This window comes from Echinops telfairi, unplaced genomic scaffold, assembly GCF_000313985.2.
Source record: "Echinops telfairi isolate 266 unplaced genomic scaffold, ASM31398v2 ScPeMD7_3533;HRSCAF=4204_0, whole genome shotgun sequence".
Taxonomy (NCBI): Eukaryota; Metazoa; Chordata; class Mammalia; order Afrosoricida; family Tenrecidae; genus Echinops; species Echinops telfairi.
The window spans coordinates 94,827,669-94,846,668 of NW_022107431.1; the positions used below are offsets into that span (position 1 = coordinate 94,827,669).

Here is a 19,000-nt window from a genome sequence, read left to right on the forward strand (position 1 = left end):
GTGCTTCCAGTGACTCGTCAACATGCTCAAACATTTCCACTGCTATTCCACCAAATACTGGAGTCTTGTTTTTGGTGAATGTTCTCAATGCAGCTTGAACTTCCTTCATCAGTGCCATTGGTTCTACCGTGTGAAATGATGGAATGTCTACTAGTTCTTTTTGGTACAGGGACTCCATATAGTCTTTCCATCTTCTTTCGATGCTTCCTGCATCATTCAATATTTTGCCAATAGAACCACTCAATATTTCAACTTGAGGCTTGAATACTTTTCTTGAGTGCTTTCAGTTTAACATATACTGAGCATGTTCTCCCATTTTGGTTTTCCATTCTAGGTCTTTGCACATTTCACTAGACTGTAGTTTACTTTGTGTTCTCAAACTGCCCTTTGAAATGTTCTATTCAGCTTTTTTACCTCATCATTTCTTTCATTTACCTTAGCTACTCTACAATTAAGAGCAAGTTTCAGAGTCTCTTCTGACATACATGCTGATGTTCATTTCTTTTTTTCCCCTTCCTGTCTTTATTTCAACCTTCTGCATGTGGAGATCCAGTTTGTCAAAATTAGATGGCTGTAGGCTGATGCACTTAGGTCTGTCTTTTCTCTCATGATCCATTGGTCTATGTACCTCTCATTGTACCAATAACAGACTGTTTTGACTACTGTGGCTATGTAGTAGGTTTTTAGGTCAGGCAGTGCTAGGCCTCCTTCTTGTTTCTTCTTTTTAAGAAGTTCTTTGTTTATCCTGGGTCTTTTGCCTGCCGATATGAAATTGGTAATTAGTCTTTCAATTTCTTTAAAGAACGTATTTTGGATTTGAATTGGTATTACATTGTATCTGTAGATGGTTTTAGATAGTATTGTCATTTTCACAATATTAAATCTGCCTATCCATGAGCATGGTATATTCTTCCATTTTTATAGGTCCTTTTTAGCTTGTCGTTGTAATATTCTGTAGTTTTCTCTGTATAGTTCATTTGTTTCTTTAGTTAAGTTTATGCCTAAGAATTTCATCTTTTGTGTGGTTAGTGTAAATGGCATTGCTTTCTTAATGTCTTTGTCATAGTTGTCTTCACTGGCATATCGGAATCCAGTTGATTTCTGGTTAACTTTGTATCCTACTACCTTTCTCTTTCCTGTCTTAATGACCTTTTACTTTCTTCATGAATGGTGTTCTTGAAGCCCTCCCACAGCTCATCAGGTCTTCTGTCGTTAGTGTTCAATGCATCAAATCTGTTCATGAGAAGTTCTTGAAATCCAGGTGGTATAGACTCAAGTTTGTTTTGTCTCTTGTGGACTTACTTCAATTTTTTAAGCTTTATCTTCAACTTCCACAGGAGTAATTGATGACCTCATCCACAGTCATTCCCTGGCCTGATTTTAGCTTCTGATATGGAGCTTCTTCTTCATCTCTTCTAAAAGATGCAATTGATTTGATTTCTGTGCATTCCATCTGGAGAAGTCCATGTGTATAGTCACCTTTTGTGTTGTTGAAAAATGGTAGGTGCTATGAACAAGTTATTGATTTTGCAAAATTCTACCACGTGATCTCTACTTTTATTTTTATCACCAAATTCATCTTTTCCAACTACTATTCCATCTCTCTGTTTCCATCTTTTACATTTCAATCCCTGATAGGTTTCAATGCATCTTGATTGCATGGTTTAATCAATTTCAGATTGAAATTATTGATAGAATTCTTGAATTTCTATTTCACTTACATTTGTGGTTGTCACAGATTTGAATAATAGTGGTATTGATTGAATTTCCTTGAAGGCAGATAGATATTATCCTGTCTCAGATAGCATTGTATTTCAAGATTGATTTTGCAATGTCTTTTTAGACAATTAATGCAATGTCATTCCTCTTGCATTATTTCCAGCAGAGTAAATCATAATTTACTCTGATTCTAAATGGGTAATAGCAGTCCATTTCTGTTCCCTAATACCCAAGATATCAATCTTTATGTATTCCATTTCATTTTAATGACTTCCAATTTTCTGACATTCATATGTCACACATTCCAATTTCCAATTGTTAGTAGATTTTTGGAGCCGTGTTTCTTCTTAACTTGAGTTGTGCCCCATAAGCAATGAAGATCCCAAGGTCCATTTCCATAGGCATCAATTGGTGTTTTTAAAATTGTTTTAATGTGGAAATATATTTTTACATTAAAACATTGACTATGCAAAGATGTTCAACTGTGTGGACCATAATAAACTCGAAAATAATGGGAATTTCTGAACACTTCATTATGCCCATGAGGAACTTATACAAGGATCAACAGGCATTGTGTGAATGGAACGTAGTAGTGATTTGAAATCATGACAGATCTGTGTTAGGGTCATATCCTCTCACCATATTTTTTCAATCTGTATGCTGAGCAAATCATCAGAGACACTGGATTGTATGAAGAAGAATGTGGCATCAGGATTGGAGGAAGGCTTGTTATCAACCTGAGGTTTGCAGATAACACAACCTTGTTTGCTAAAAGTGAGGAGGAATTGAGGCATGTGCTGATGAAGATCAAGAATTGTAGCCTTCAGTATGGATTACAATTCAATGTCAAAAGACCAAAATCCTCACCACTGGACCAGTTGGTAACATTGTGATAAATGGAGAAAAGGTTGGAGTTGTAAGGATTTTGTCTTATTTGGATCCACAATCAATGCTCATGGAAGCAGCAAACAAGACATCGCATGACACATTGCATTGTGTCAATCTGCTGCACCAGACCTCTTCAGAGTATTGAAGAGCAAAGCTGTTACTTTAAGGACTAAGGAATGCCTGACTTAAGCCATGTTCTTCTCCATTACATCATATGCTTATGAAAGTTGGACACTCATAAAGAAGACAGAAGAAGAATCAATGCATTTGAATCAATATTGGAGAAGAATCAATTCTGAAGAAGAACATTGAAAATACCATGGATTGCCAAAGGGCAGATTGGAAGTAGGGCAAAAGTGGTCCTTAGAGGCAAGGATGGAAAGATGTCTTCTTACATACTTTGAACATATTGTCCGGACAGGCCAGTACCTGAAGAAGGAGATCATGTCGGGTAAAGTGGAGAGGCAAAAAAAAAAAAAAAAGAGTAAGGCCCTCAATGAGTTGGGTTAACACAGTCAATGGGTTCATGCAGTGTTCTGTTCTGTTGCGCACTGGGCCACTAGGAGTTGGAGCCTACCCAATGGCATCCAACAACAACAACACACATTGAGAAAGATATCTCACATGTGCAGTTACTACACATTTAGCTTTTAGGTAACATTTATTAATTTATGTCAGGATATGGCTGATAACATCATTTATTTTAAGATGTTTTAATATAAGCATCTTTCTGATAGTCACTGATTTGAGCCAAGTTTCATCTGACATTAGCCATGATATCCCCTGTTCCACGCCCTCTTCTGAACTTGACCTTAGCATCTGTCAGTTCCCTGTCAATGTACTGCTGTAAATGTTTTTGGATTACTGTAAGCAAATTTCTACTTGAGTGCAGTATCAATAACGTGTCATGTAATCTCCAGCTTCATTTCTATCACCATGTCCATCTTTTCTAACCGCTGTTTCTTCCTCTTTGCTTCCAACTTTTGCATCCCAACCACCAATAAATATCAATGCATCTTGAATACATGTACAATGAATTTCTGATCAGATCCACTGAAGTCGTTGGTAGAATTCCTCCTTTTCCTCATCACTAGCTTTTGTATTTGATACATAAATTTGAATAATAGTTGTATTGATCATAAATCTAATCAACACAACTATTACAATGTGGACATGATACTATTTGCAAGAAAATGCAAGTTTAAACTAAGCTTTAGTGACTCTATTAAAGATAGAGACCCTTGAGAAACAAAGATATGATTCTGTTTCAGTCACTCAGTGACTCTTTGAAATTAGACCATTTCATCTCAATAAACCTTAGTCTCTATGACCGAGAAAGTGATTAAGTTAGTAAGATGTGGCTGTAAATCACTTAATACCATATCCAGAAGCAGAAAATGCTAAAACTGTAATAATAATGATTGTGATGATAACGATACCTCCTATAAGAAAATCAAGGTGTCACAACAAGGAAAACGACTAGAATGAGTCAGGGAAGAATTTCCCTAGAAACCTCATTGCTCCGGTGACCCAATGAAGGATTACTTCACAACTAAACCAAAAGACAGGCCTTCCTTATGTTCACTTATTATATAGCACTACACCTAACAACGTGTTATGTTCTTCAACACAAGCCAAGTGTTCTCTCGCCTTGAACTTTTCGCTTCTTTATCTCTGTAACACTATTTCCCCAAGTGTGCACAGAACTCATCCTTATCTGTGAAGCACTACACCTGTGAGACATTTTGTGTTGCCTTTAGATCAAAAGTACCAGCTCCTGTCCCCAAAACATCTTTGCCACTATTTTAACAAACTTTCCCACTGTTTCCCTTATTTATCATTATCTACCTTTACTTACTATTTGTTTATTTTCATTGCCCCTAGAGACTGAAGTTGTAAAGGATTTCATCTTGCTTGGATCCAGCGTCAATGCTCATGGCAACAGCAGTCAAAAGATAAAATAATGCATTACATTAGGTACAAGACCTGCAGAAGACCTCTTTAAAGTGTTGAAAAACAAGAATGTTACCATAAGGGCTAAAGTAGGCCAGTGTCAAACCGGTAGTATTTTCAATCACCTCCTATGTGTGTGAAAGTTGGACATTGAATAAGGAAGATAGAAGAAAAATTGATATATTTGAAGTCTTGTGCTGCTGAAGGCTATTGAAAATATCACAGACTGCTAAAAAACAAACAAGTAACTAGATCTCTCTTGGGAAAAGAAGAGCCAGAATACCCCTTAGAAGCAAGGCCGCTGAGACTGCTCTCCACACTTTGAACATGTTATCCAGAGAGACCGGTCTGTGGAGGAGGATGGCTGAAAAGCGGAAGGCCCTGGATGAGATAGATGGATTGACTCTGGCTGCAACAATGGGCTCAAACATAAGAACAATTGTGAGGATTTTGCAAGAACAAGTGAACTTTATACCTGCTGTGCACGTGGTTCCCAGGGATCAGAGCAGACTCAGCAGCACCTATTGACAGCACACAGAATGAAGGTGTCTCCAGCCAGGGGTCCTTGTCTGTTTCCTTCCTCAGCGTCTGCAGCACCCAGATCAGTTTCTGATACATCCTGTGCCAGCACTCAAAGAACCTATGTTCTTCCTGGCACCACTAAGCCAATGAACAACACCCCCCCACCCTTCTGTCTACCCCTTTTCTACCCGATAGTCAAATAATAAACATGGAAGTAGTTTAGGACATGCTAGGTGTTGTTACTTGCAAACGAAAACAGCCTTTCTGATTTATTGAGCATCCACTTCAGTAAGACCTAAAATAGAAGTCAAAGAGGATTTCCCATCATAGAGAACATAGAGGATCAGGTGTATGTAGCTCTCTTGATGGGACGAGAGAAATAACTGGGCGGGTGGGGGGAGTTTGTCCCTGCTGCTGTTGTTGTAACATGGAAAAGCCATATACAATGATGGTAATTGATACTTAACCCTTAGTTGTTCATTCATTTGCCAACTCTTCAAGTAAAGAGCGAAAATATTTGGAACTCATTAACCTACTTTACAATTTAGTGGGTGAGGTATTGGGCTGCTACTCTCAAAGTCGGTAGTTCAAACCCACCATGAATTTTAAACTCTCCATTTGTTGTTGTTAGATGTTAGATGTTGTTGTTAGAGCTACTTCCAACTCATAGCAGCCAAGCATACATAAAGCACAATGAAACATTTCTCATCGTGAACCATCCTCCCTACTGCCATGTTTGACCCCATTGTTGCAGTCATGATGTCAACCCATCTCATCAAGGTCTTCCTCTTTCTCACTGCCCTTCTGCTTTACCAGCATGACGTCCTTCTCTGGAGACTCAGGCAAAAGCAGGCTCAACCTCAGCTCACTTCCATGGAGTCACTTCCAACGCACAATGTCGCTCAAGGACAGAGTGGAACTGCCTCCATGGGCTCCCAAGACTGTAAATCTTTACAGGAGCATAAAGCTTCGTTTTCCAAACTCTCGGCCTTGCAGGTAGCAGTCAAACACATAACCCGGGACCCCACAGGTCAACTGAATACATAGAAATGATGTGTGAAGCTAATTAGTCAGAATGTTAGCAAGGTGTGTATGAGTAAAACAAAGTGTCTAAGTAAATCAGAGGATAAACATTACACTGAACAAATTTACAATAAAACAGACAAAGGTCCTGATGCTGCATAAGGACAATTCCAGGGATGATTTCCATGGAACCCTCAGGGAGACGCCCACAGAAATGGGACCACCCAACAGGAAACAAGGTGCTCACATTCATCAGAATTGTTCCTTCTCTGACCTCTCTAGCCAAAGGCTATTTCTATTACCATGGACTACTCATTTCAAAAATTAATCTTATGTCATTTATGATATTCATATAGATATTACCCAATTTTAACATGAAGGTAAATTAAGTAAATCCCTTCACTAATCCAAAATTCAAGAACTGCTGGTTATTACTTCCCATTGGCATCTAGATGTATTCGATTCTACCTAACAAAATCACCCAAATTTTCCCAAAAATGACAAGTACTCCGCTTTCCTTAAATTATGTGTTCAAATAAAGCTATTTTTGCTACACATGTACACTCTGTATATCTCTATCCGGTGCAAGATGGAGATGTATGTTTTGTATAACTAGTCGGGCACTTCTCTGTGAAATATCCTTCAAAGGAGGCATGAACTAACATTCTCAGTCCACAATATTATAGTTATTGTCCTTGACCACAGATGGAGAAATGCAAACAAGACATGTTTTGGAAACATCTTTGTGATAGAGAACTGATAATATGCCATGATCTAGTTTGTAGACTATCACGCTTTTTGATGTATTGAATTACCTCAAAATAAGACTGTCTTGAGGTAGATTGTGGAGTCAGTGAAGTAAATCTAGCTAGTTGTGGAGGATCCCTGGGAGCAGTCATCAATTCCCAACTGCCAACTGCTCCCCAAGAGAAAAAGACAAGACTTTCTGCTCCAATAAGGAACTGCCGCTTTGAAAGTTCTCGTATGTCCTATAGGGTCGCTATGAGTTGGAATCAATTTAATGGCCATGAGGCGTTTTTGTTCGTGTGTGTGTGTGTGTGATCCACTTGTACCTTTTGTCTCCTAGTTTTCTCAGATTGTTCTAATAAACAGGTCCCGTGTAAGTGACTGCAGGAGCAAAAATTAATTTCACCTGAGTTGAAGAGACTAAAAGTTAAAATCAGGGTCTTGGATATCATGTTTCCATCTTGGCATGTTGATGGGCTATCTGTTCCAGGCCTCTCCTAGTTTCTGGGGGATGCTAGAAATCCTTGGGGTTCCTTTGCTGCTTCTAGATGCCACTATCTCTGCCGTTAGATGGCATTTGTCTTTCCCATGTGTGTGTAACTATGTTTCTATGTTTATCCTTCTCTTTTATAAAAGGTTACTCAAGGAATTTGATGAAGACCACCACCACGCTACTTCAGCATAACTTCATTAATTGATTACATCTGCAAACAATACTCTATCTCCCAAATTATCTCACATTTGCCCATGCAGAGATTAGAACTTCAATTTATCTTTTAGGGGGATCCAATTCAATTCATAACAGACAGTGTCTCCAAGTACAGGAATCTCACTATTTTGCAGTGCATATTAAAATTTGAATTTTCACATTCCACATCATTGGGTGCATGGTGAAGCACACTGGAAAGTCAAACAGCATTCGCTTCTTATTGTTCTGCACAGAGACTATTCAATATTGTTTCCCAGGTATAATAGGCTAATTTAAAATGCATACCAGACCGAGAAGAAAATGTAATGACAAATTGTCTTTCTTTCAGAGATCAGAGGAACTTTCCGTACTAAACAAAATATATCTTAAATTCGGGCCATTTTGCATTATTTTTCTACTTATGTCTGCCAATTTTCAGTATGTAATTTAAAAATCTGAAAATAATGCTAGGATCTTTTGTTTTGACTTTTGTGTTAGAAGCAATTCATACTATTCAAGGATTACTAGGTAGATTTTCTATTGATAAAGGCAGTTTAATTTTTCTATCTTTAGGATCTCCTGGACTATAATTAATATACGCACATTTGTTTAAAATTTTCTCAATGCCAAGTTACAAATATGTGAATTTGAAACAATTACATTTCATGATACATCATTATACTAAGTCAAAATATATTGCTACTATGATTCCAGTTCAATCATGCACAACTCAATTCCAAACACAAAGTGTTTTAACTATAGACACGTTGTCTAAGAAATTCACTTGCTTTCTTCTGATTAGGTGCCTTCAAAAACAGGTTACAATCAAAACAATGACTTCCAAGGAGATCTGGGCCAGTTCAAGGCAGAGTGGTTAGTGCAGAAGGCTCTGGTGACTGCTTTGGTATATGTCATAAAAGGAAAGCTTGAGAGTTTTTCCCAATGGACACAGAAAGATCACAGGTTGTTACTAGGAAAAGGTTTTCTCCTAGTATGATAATGCATGCTCTACTCATTCTTCCAGGGTAGTGAGGGCTCTCATCCAAGCATCTTGTGGGGAAACTTTACACTATCAATCCTATAGCCCTGATCTTGACCCTTCCGACTTCTTTTTGTTCCCCAAACTCAAAGAACACCTAAAAGCAACCCAAGTAAGACCCTTGAGGATGCCAGGGTTGCTATTTTGATTTGGTATAAAGCAAAGAACACAGAATTCTTAGGAGAAGAGTATAAACCTAGATGAAAGATATGTTGAAGACAATGGCTTTATGATACACGTTTTATATAATAAATATTTTAATGGTTTCTGCAACAAGACTTCTTGACTTATGGGAATGTTAAAGAACATCAGCAACACATAGAATGTAATGTACACTGGTTCCAGCTGTGTTTAGTCATTGCACATAAGATAACTTTATACTTTATATCAGGCTTTTCTTTGCAGACATTTCTGATAATATTTTCTACATTTTTACTTCCCCATGATAATGCAAAGGCAAGTATTATTCCTCTTTTTTATGTATGGAAAACATGGGGCAAAGTTCATGCAAAAGTTAAAATAACCATTTAATGTTGGTAGCAGTTGAATATTTTTATAGTCTTCTAATTCTCTTGTCATAAAATCCCTTTCTTGAAATTAAAATGCATGATCGTTTCCCAGCATTAAGATTCTGAAAGTAATTTTTCACACACCTACTGCTCTCTCAGTTGAGCCTCACAGTCGGCCTACAGCATACATACATTTTATGGACCTATATGTTTTGCAAATGGCAAACTAACCCTTTGCCTAATCTTTCAAAGTCAAGCTTGCCTCCATTTTATAAGAGAGAGAAACAGATGTAAGACATTAAAGTGACTGATAAATAATATCATCAACTTTGTGCCAACTCACAGTGACCCTAATGTGTCTCAAAGAAGAACTACTCCAAGCAAATGCCTCTTTGGTTCAACAATTATGTGGAACCCGTGACACCACGGGGTGAGTTCAAACCATCAAGCTTCAGGCTGGACCAATGAAAACTGCTCACTCCACTGAGAGAGTTACCTAGCTGTAAGAAGAGAGAGGAGCCCTGGTGGCCTCATGCTTGTGTGTCAGGTTCAAGACCACCAGTCGCTCCCTGGGAGAAAGATGAGACTTTCTACATCCATACAGAGCAGTTCTACCCTGTCCTAAAGGGTCACTCAGAGGCGGTATTGACTCAATGGCAGAGAGTTTGGTATTTGGGGGAAGAAAAGAGAAAAGAATTAGGATAATGGCAAAGTGCTCTCCTGTCTGGTACCATGGTGTTTCTCCTACAGAGTACCACACAACCTGACTCTTCTCTATGACCGCTTTAAAGTACAATGCTCCCATCTCTTAAACTTCAGCAGTGAATCTGCATTACAGCTGAATATCCCTCTACTTCTTTCTAAGTTAGAACTACGAGACTGGATTTTTAACCAGCATACCAAAACTCATTCTAAAATTGTCTATTAAACTTTCAGTTTGAGAATATTTCGTCCCTTTACAAGCATATCCTCACTGATCAAAATGTGTTTCAAATGTCTCAGGAATCTCTGAAAGGCAGGGTACAACCCTCAGAAGAACATCACTTTCTTTACTTAATAGTTACACCTCATTTAAAAATAGATATTAAGAATTTAATCATTCATCGTATTTACCAGATGAAGCTCTACTTTTTTGGCCTTCTCCCAAATACAAGATTTTCACTCACAGGATGAAAAATTGTCACCGTTAAATATAATTTTTTAAAGTTTGCCACGGTCTCAAGGGGGAAAATCCAGAAGTAAGGTTCTAACAAGTTAAAAGGACAACATGATATCTTTATGGAAATAACTCCCCTTCCATGCACAAGAACTGAGGGTTTAAGAAAATAAGGTGTCACACTTTAAAATCAGGTGTCATGTGTCGTGTGAGTTTCTATGCAAATAGTGCCTGGAGCAAAATACACGTGGATGTCGCCTAAAGAAGGGCAGCTGTCCCACACAGCTGGCAGAATCGAGTTCTCTAATGGCAATGGTTTTCTTTCTGAACCAACCGCCGTTCAATTGCCAAATGACTTCTGTTTCTTACGGTTTAACACGTTTCAATTCAGCCTACCAATTTCCCCGTTATGTCACTTGTGAGAGAGAAGATCATCTTAACCCCAGAAGAGCATTTCAATAAATTGCCCACTATAGAAATACCGAGGATGTGCTATAACACCTCTTTCCTGCCGCGGAAATAATACCTTTCTGACATTTTGACAAGGTAATGAAGCATCTCTTTCCCATCTGAAGCAGTCAGTTGGCATACCTTCAACAAGAAGTAAGCCTCCAAATGTTTCTTCATTTGACCCTCAAAATACCTTTTAACACTTTTCTTATGAGTGATGTCAACCGGTATGCAGGCCACTTGGTACATTCCCAGGACCTTTAAAAGTAATTCCATCATATTGCCTAATCCTAGGGGGTCTCTCTAGAACTAAGTGCACTTGTGAAACTATTCATAAAAGGGGCCTTCTATTTCTATCTCTACTTCCTTTAGCACCCTGGTGATATTTTCCTTGGACCAGAAAACACGTCAAATCTCAAAGCTTAGAATATTGGTCCATTTTTCAACTTCTTGAAGCAGCCTTTTTTTTTCTAAACCCTGATCCTTCTTACTAATAAATTTGATTAAGGAAAATTCCCCTTTATGAAACCAGAAACCATGTTTTTCTGCTATACTCCCAAAGCTTTCATTTGGCTTCAATCTCCATTAGTTACCCATTTGGATAGTTAAGTCTTCAACCCTTTCTCCTAAACTATGTATATTGTCTTTAAAAGCTTTTTACTGAAATGCTTAGTCTTGCTTGAGATTAATTTTCCACTTTTATTGTTCCAATTATTTGTTAGATTTTATGGCTTTATAATAATTCCCTAGAGTTCTTTGAACCTGTTCTGCTTTTTATGTTTATGCTTGATGTGTTTCCTTAGTAACACTTTGGCCAATCTGTCTATTCTGTGAGATTTAGGGAGTGAGCATGTTCAAAGCGTGAATGTGAAATGACTGCTGTACATATTTTAATGTTCCCAAAAATAATTTTTAAATTTTGTTTCCAATCAAAAGGTTTATCATCTATGGCCCTACTTGATACTTGTAATAATCGACAGATCACCAAAAATGTGGGTGCTGTGACAAAGTGTGGTAAAGAAATCAGATAGATGGTGGTCGGCTATCAGAAAGAATAGCATTATTTCCTTCTGGGATTTCAAAGTTTTGAGATCTTATTAGCATCTGGGATCTCAAAGTTTTGTTTCAATACAAGCAGCCATTTAAGTGAGAAGTCAACTAAGTCTACATGGAAGAAGCAGACTATGTGATTGATTGTAAATAATAAAATACAAATATGGAATAGGGAATAGTATCAGAGATTAAACTCTGAACCCCCCTTCCACAGAAGGTCATGATGACAGTGAAAGACAAAAGTCCACTTGCAGACGCCCCCATATGGATAAAGCCTCAGGTGAGTCCCCTCTGACCACAGTCCAGGGGTGTGACTAACCTGGCTGCCCGACAGGTTTGTTAGATCAACATGTAACACCCTGTCATTTAGTTTCAGTTGAATGTTGTTTTAGTCTTTAAAGTTTTCTGCTTATTTTCAACTGATGTTTCCTCTGTTTTGCTTTGTCATTGTTGTTGGTTTTTTGTTTGTCTCTTGTTTTTCTTTTGTATGGTTATCTGTATGTCAAATACATAACAAGCAAATCAATAAAGACCATGACTGGGTTAATAATCAACTAAGTGAATAGTAGGGAAGGTGGAGAGATGGGAGCTGCGAGCAACACTGGGTAAGAGGACTAAGATAATGTTCTGACATTGATGTGATGATGATGGCACAACTCTTCTTAATACAATCGAATCATTAACTTGTGTGATATGTGAATTATATGACAATAAACCTATTAAATAGAAAAAGAATCAATTTTCAAAAAGATGTTATTTAAATCTATCTTGAAATTCATGACACTAGATTTTTTTCTAAAAAATGGCAATACTTTTTTATATATAAATGATTATGTATTCCTTAAGCAAAATAATTTTTTGACTTCTTTAAAAAAATATGCACTACAAAACCTATTCTGATTTATTTCTGGACATCATGACCCAGTGACATTGGTTATAATTTTCACCATGTCAATTTTCTTCTGCTGTTGTTACACTGAGATATATTTTTATTATAGAATACCACCAATTTTAAATAAAAAAGAGATAAAGAATGAAAAGATGAACTACTAAGTCAACATTGTGTGTGTTTTTAACCAATATGCTTCCTGTATTTGTTTGATTATTTCCAATTCCTTTACAAACCAAGTTTTCAAGATGTTATTAATTTAAAAGGTCATGACAATATTTCAAAAGGATTATTTTATCCATTTCAAAAAAAAACCCACTACTTTAGTGTACAAGTTTTATAAGCTAGTTAATTAATGATGATAATAGCTAGTAATAGTACCAATGAACTGCAGAAATGCTATTCATTCCAGCTAACAATATATCAATGTTGTATTTGGATTTGGAAATTACAGATATGTATATTTGAAATGTTTGCATTATTGGTATCTTTTGAATAATTATTTTTATTTGGCTCTCTTACTCAATGTACTGACATTGGAAAAGCAAGTTTGTCTTCAGAAAGGGAGTAAATGGATTAATGATTTAAATTTTATACAGTAATTTCTACCCATCTAGGAGATTTAGATTTTTATAAATTCAAATAGTAAAAAAAAACTTTTTGTGGAGATGCTTAAAAGCATGTAACAAAACTAATGTGCAGTTCTACCAGTTTTGCTTCATGTATTTGAAAGCAGAGTTCTTGGATGAATGTTGGTTACATACTCTTGGTAAACTGATCCCATGATCAATAAAGGCTATTTCTTTATATTCTTGATAATCTTCCTTGTTCAGAAGGCTAAATTAACTACAGGTTACCCTGGTTAATTTTGATTGATGTTTGCATCATACATCTTTCCCACTCTTTTACATTTAACAAATCAGTTACTTTATTTTTAAATTTGTGTTTGTAAACAGGAAATAGATGAGTCTTACTTTTATCTGGTCTGAAAATATACTTTTTTATATGTGCCATTATTATATCTATGTAAATGTTAGCATAAAATTATTGATTGATTTTTTAAATTAAGATTTTACCATCTTGGCAATAACATTAGAGGTCCCATCTTTGTTTCTTGTTCCACTTCCTAGCTAATTTTGGGTTAAGTATATTTTTTTAATCTTCATTAAAAGTTATTAACTATATACACATTTGTTTTAACTTTTTTGATGATTACATAATGTTTGAAGCACTCACATTTAATCAACACACACTAATCTCATTACACAAACAGCAAAAACTTATTTTCACTTTCCTATCCTACTAAGAAAGAAAAAAAACACTATAGCCTTCAGTATAGATTATAACTCGATGCAATGAAAACAAAAATTCTTACAATCAGACCAACAGATAACATCATGATAAGTAAAGAAAGAAATGAAGCTGTGAAGGAGTTCACTTTATTTAAATCCAAAATGATCACTATTGGAAGCAACAGTGAAGAAATTAAACACCGACCGTAGTGTGTTGGGTCAATCTGCCCTGCAAGACTTTTTTAAAGTATTAAAGGGCGAAAATGTCACTTGGAGAACGGAGTTGCACCTGATTCAAGTGATAATATTTTCAATCAACTCATATGTGTGCAAAACCCAGAGAAATAAAAGCAAGACAGAAGAATGAACACATGTGAATTATGGCACACCACGACTGCCAAGGGAACAAATAGGCCTGTCTTGGAGACGTGTCATCAGTGTTCCTTAGCAGCGACGATGGTGAAACTTCGTCTCGTGGATTTTGTGTTGCAGCCGAACCCTGCACCTCGGGGCTAACCCGTTCTAGAAGGAGCGTGGAGAAGCGATGCAGGCGAGTTCCAAATCAAATTTTTCATAAGAAATAACTGAAAACGGATTAATCCGTTCTCAACCACCAAGTTTTTACCCTCATCTTGCCTTTTTATATAAAACGTTACACAGAAATTTCAAAGTAAATGAGAGTTAAAGAGGACAATTTAAATAAGAAACACAACATTAAAAAAGTTTTTAACAAAGACAGCATGGCCCCTACCTTGAGACGGATGAGGATCTGGATCTGCGGACACTGATGCGGTAGTTGCTTGTCAGCCGTATTTTCTGTCTTTGCCTTTTTCACTAGGGCCTGGCTGGCTTTCTCTAAAACAAAACAAAACGAAAAAGTCTGTCGAATGTGGTCAGCTGTGGGCGTTTCCTTAACTCTTTTCTAACAGGGTTTACTAAATCATCATCAACAATATTGATAACACAGTTAATCAGTTCCTTATCATGATGATTCATCTCAAAAACTCGTTCATAGGGCCCACGTTTTTATCTAAAAACAGTACACGTTTTTATCTAAAAACAGTACACGTTTTTATCTAAAAACAGTACAAAAGCCACAAAAACTAAGAAAATGATAGCAAGACGCTTGGAACACAGCTGCAAAAGGTTGAAAGAACACGTACTAACAATGCCCATTAACGCCGAGTGACCGAGACACGAACTGCTTTTGTTTACCGAAGTCACCTGCGTCGGGTTGGATTCCGACGTTTTGTTCCAGCTCGGATGCAACATTTTCTGGACATTTCGCGTCGACATCCGACTTTGGCGATGACTGGTGCGGTCGAGCCCGGGTTCTGCCTACGAGACTCCTCCCTGCAGAGGGACAGCGCGCGGGCGGCAGCAGCGGCGCAAGAGAAGGATGCTCACGGAGCTGGATTGACTATGGGGCTGCCACGTGGGCTCACACATGAAGCAGATGTCAGGACGGCACACCTGCCCTGCTGTGCCCAGAGTCGCCGTGCGGCCAACCACGAAGCTATGGCCACAACAGCGTCCTTTGTGTCATGATGGTCAGCCACTTTACTTCGGCATGGATCACAGCCCCACAACCCGGGTTACAATTTGGCTTCAAACGATGAATTTTGAAAGCTATGTCAAAGATGCTTTTAAATGAGGGAAGTATTTTAAACAGCAGCTTACCCTTTCCACAACTTTTTCTTCTTTTACGTAAGTCTACATTTCGCCAGGTATCAGAATTCCCCTGGATTTTGTTTGATGAATGCAGAATCTGTTCTTAGTATAAGTTCAAGAATCAAACTGTTACTTATGAAGGACGACTCCTGAAGAAACATCTTTTCACTTCCCACGAGAAAGGTGTACGGGCAAAATCGTGACGCTCAGTGCTGGTGAGGTCATTATTCCTAGCAGCTGTGAGCACGTTAGATGACATTGCACAGGAGAATAATGGTGGCAAACGAAATTAAAGTTGAGAAACACCTGACCTTGCTATGGGAAGATGACCCCGTCTTCTCAGAGTGGATACAAGATCATGGCAAGGACCTCGATAAACGAAAGAGGAAGGCAGCAGAGAAAGAAGCAGAGAGAGCTGTCTGAAAAGAACTTGGCTAATGAGGCTGGCTTTGGAGAGTGAGGAATTAGCCGCAGAACAAGGCAGACAGGAAGCCGCGGATGCCAAAGAAAAGGCAAGGAAACAGATTCTTCCCTAGCGCTCTAGAAAATAACCCATCCCTGCTGACATGCTATGACATGGATGAACATTATGCTAAATTAAATAAATCCGGCACAAAAGGGCAAACGTTACATGATCCTACTGAGGTAAAGTATCTCACGAAATGCATGTTCCTGTTGTTGTTCTGACTCACAGTGACCCGATGTACAAGAGAATGAAACACTGCCTTGTCCTGGGCCGTCCTCACAAGTGTTATGTTTGTTGCAACCACAGGGTCATCCATCTTGAAGAAATTATGAATGCCTACCAGAGGCTGAGGGAAGAGGAAATCGGGAGTTTCTGTATAACAGACACTGTGTTTCTTGTTAGCAGGAGGAAAAGCTCTTGGAAACAGATATTGGGACGGGTGATAAAAAGGATGGATATGATGTGTCTTGGAATTACACATTTAAGCGTGGTTAAATTGTTGCATTTTACTATACGTGTTTACCACAATGAAAACTTTTAAGTACTTGTATTATTTTAAATGTCTACATTGAAATGTAATTCAAAATATATTCCCTAAGTATTAAGAAAGAAATGAAACAAGTATACTACATTTTTGCTACAGCATTGCATGTTTTCCATGTTATGTATCAATTTTAACAATTACAAAATCTATGTCTCATTCAATTAAACTATCTTTTATGTCTGGGAGGAAAAGAGTTGTAGTTAATTACACATCAAGAAAATATAAAAAGTTTAAAAGTGACCCTCCATCTGCTCTTGTTGAGTATCCATATCGAGTTTATTTCCAGTCCTTAAAATCAAACATAATTTGCCTACCTATAATTTATATTTGATTGGGATCAGTGACTCCCACCCGGAAGGATAATCTCATATCAAATATGCTGTAGTGACAGAATTAACTGGAAAAAATAACCCACTCCCATCCAGTCAATTATGACTCCGAGTGGCCCTATAATTGTCATTTCTATGATTTTGTCGATCCATGCTAAACTGAATACATAATCCACTTTTCTCAATTCATTTGCTCACTTTCATGCATTACTCATATACACACCTCATGCTCCAACTAGATTTTTAAGTTTCTTTTAAGCACGTGTTTTCTAAACATTTGATTCCTAGTTCTTTCACTCCAGCAATCAGCACAGAGCTCGATTTACATAGTAAATCCTCAATACATGCTGATAATGTGAATTCTAAATTCAAATCTGGAATTCTTATCATACCTCAATCAAACTATTATCAGTTCCTGAAAGTTTTGAATTAAAAAACACAAGAATGTTTCCATCAAAGTTTTGAAGTCCCCTCATATTTTAATATATAGTATACAGAGAGAGCATATGACTTTGGTATTATTACTGTAGGCTATTCTTGGGGAAAATGATATAAATTGAGAATAACTTTCTGGGCAATAGGACAACCCTAACTGCTATCTCTAGCTATGCTATTAAATAAACAGGCACATCCAGCTGTGTTTCAACAAGCTGATGAAGCATTGGGAGCACTCACTGGTTTATGCCGGGAAATTTGGAAGGCAGCTTCTTGGCCCACTGACTGGAAGAGATCCATATTTGTACCCATTCCAAAGAAAAATGACCCACCAGAAGGCTCAAACTATGTAGAACAATATTATTGATATTGCACACAAGTAAAATTTTACCGAAGATCATCAGCAACAGTTGCAGCAATATATTGACAGACAACTGCCAGAGGTTCAGAAAGATTCAGGAAAATTCATCAGACTATGTGGAGCAAGGGATATCATTGATGATGTCAGATGGATCTTGGCTGAAAGAGAAACCAGAGAGATGTTTACTTGTCTTGCGTTGACTATGCAAATGATTCGATTTTGTGGCCCATAATAAAACACGGAAAACCTTCAGGAGAATGGGAATTAGAAAACACTACATTGTGCTCATGAGGAATTTGTGCCTGGATCAAGAGGAAGTAGTACAACGGGAACAAAGGAACACTGCCTGGTTTAAAATCAGAAAATATGTGTGTCAAGCCTGCTTAATCCGTATGCTGAGTAAATCATCAGAGAAGCTGAGTTATATGAAGAAGAATATGACATCAGGATTGGAAGAAGGTTTATTAACAATCTGAGATATGCAGATGACACAATCTTGCTTGCTAAATATGAAGAGAACTTGAAGCGTTTGCTGATGAAGTCAAGGATTGTAGGATTCAGTATGGACTACCACCCAATGTCAAAAAGACCAAAATCCTCAAAACTGGACCATCTTGATTAATGGAGAAAAGATCGAAGTTGTCAAGAATTTTGTCTTGCTTGGGTCCACAATCAGTGCTCATGGAAGCAGCAGTCAGGAGATCAACAGATGTGTTTGCACTGGGCAAATCTGCTGCCAGACTTTAGAATATTGAAAAGCAAGAACGTTACTTTGAGGACTGAGTGCACCCGACCTATGCCATGATATTTTCACAGTATTTCATGATTTTTTCAATTGCCTCATATGCATGTGAAAGTTGAACATTGAACAAGGAAGACTGAGGAAAGATCAATGCATTTTAGTTGTGGTGTTGGAGAGGAATGTTGAAAGTATCATGGATTGCTCAAAGGACACATCTCTCTTGGAAGAAGTGCAGCCAGAGTGCTCATGAGAGGCAAAGGGAGTAAGACTTGCTCTTACATGCTTTGGACACTATGTCAAGAACAACGAGGCCCGAAGAAGGCTATCATGCTTGATAAAGTTGAGGGCAGAGGAACAGAAGAAAGCCCTCCGCGAGATGGATTGATGCAATGCCTAGGACAATGGGCTCGGGCTTAGGAACAATTGTAAGGACGCACAGGACGTGCACTCTCTCCTTCTGTCGTGCAGAGGGTCGCCCTGGGTGAGAGGCGACTTGATGGCTTCTAACAACAACCATATGCTCA

At 37.7% G+C, this 19,000-nt stretch overlaps 1 pseudogene; it reads right to left on the bottom strand.

Moving 5' to 3' along the window:
• Positions 1-15,224, bottom strand: part of LOC101663243 — a 67,144-nt pseudogene extending 51,920 nt beyond the window's left edge.
• Between the last annotated feature and the right edge of the window lie 3,776 nt (positions 15,225-19,000).